Source organism: Myotis davidii, unplaced genomic scaffold, assembly GCF_000327345.1.
Source record: "Myotis davidii unplaced genomic scaffold, ASM32734v1 scaffold17, whole genome shotgun sequence".
Classification (NCBI taxonomy): Eukaryota; Metazoa; Chordata; class Mammalia; order Chiroptera; family Vespertilionidae; genus Myotis; species Myotis davidii.
The window spans coordinates 4,441,248-4,442,462 of record NW_006288624.1 but is presented as its reverse complement, the minus strand read 5'-3'; positions in this window follow the sequence as shown (position 1 = coordinate 4,442,462).

Sequence of the window (1,215 nt, the reverse complement as noted above, 5' to 3'; positions counted from 1 at the left end):
TCTTCTTGTGCCTCATTGGCCTGAATAAGTACTGGGCCCTCTCCTGAACCAATCCCTATGGCTAAGGATGGGCTATTTAATTGGCTTAAGCCAATCACATCCCACACCTGAAGCTGGGGTCCATCTCACCCACTCCACCCAGTGGGGAAGAATAGTAGCTGATACAAAGCACTTAGGTTAATTAGGATTAGCAGTCCCCACAAGTACCCTCTAGGGCAGCTACTATTGCTATCCCCGCTTTACTGACTGGCACCGAGAAGTTAAGTAGCCTGCCCAAGTTCACACGGTCGATACATGGTAGAGTGGACCCTGGTAGTCTGACTCTAGATCCAGCGTTTTTAACAGCCATGCTCTGTGGCTTCCCAAGGTGGAGGAAGCAACAAAGTCCCTCAAGGAAAACTCAGGGAACATGAATGAGCGGAGGGGTGAGGGGAGCACTGGGGAAGCAACCAATATGTGCTCCCTCCTGAGACCCGGGGCCTCCTAGGCACTGGGAAGCACTGGGAAGCCTGGTGAAGAAGGAAGGGGAAAAAGAGGAGGAGGGTGGAAACAGGAAAAGGGTGGGAGACAGGGCTCGTGAGGAGCATGCATGGCATTGATGATCCTGGATTTCTCCCCTGGGCTGGGAGAATAAGCCAACATCTAAAACCGGGGCACGCAGGGCTGCTGTCATGCAGGAGGAGAGCAAGCAGACCGTGAGTGTGAGAGCAAAGATTCACACCTGAGTAAGAGTTTAAGAGATAAGCAATGCAAACACTGAGGCAAGAGGCATGGGCTTGGGGTGAGGGCTTTGATGCATGTCAGAGATAGCTGGTTGTAGGTGGAAGAGACAAAGCCATGCCTGGGCGGCAAGGAGTTGGCTCCAGTTGCCACTTCCAGGCAGTACGCTGGCATTGCTGAGGTAGGAGAGGGTTTTTGAGTAAACCTGCTCACAAGGCTGGGTTCTTCCACTTCCACACATTCAACTACAGTCCTTTTTATTAAACACCTGGGCATGTGCCCTGACCGGAATCAAACCTGCGACCTTTGGTGTATTGTACCAACTGAGCAACACCAGCCAGGCTAGCAAAGCTCAATATTTACCTTAAGCGAGCTCTGTCCATTGATCTTATGCGTCTAGGATAATATGTCTTTGAAATGTCAAAGTAATTTTATTTTCTGGACCTCTCTTAGGCACAACTACCAGCACCAGAGCACAGACCACAGACTCCCTCT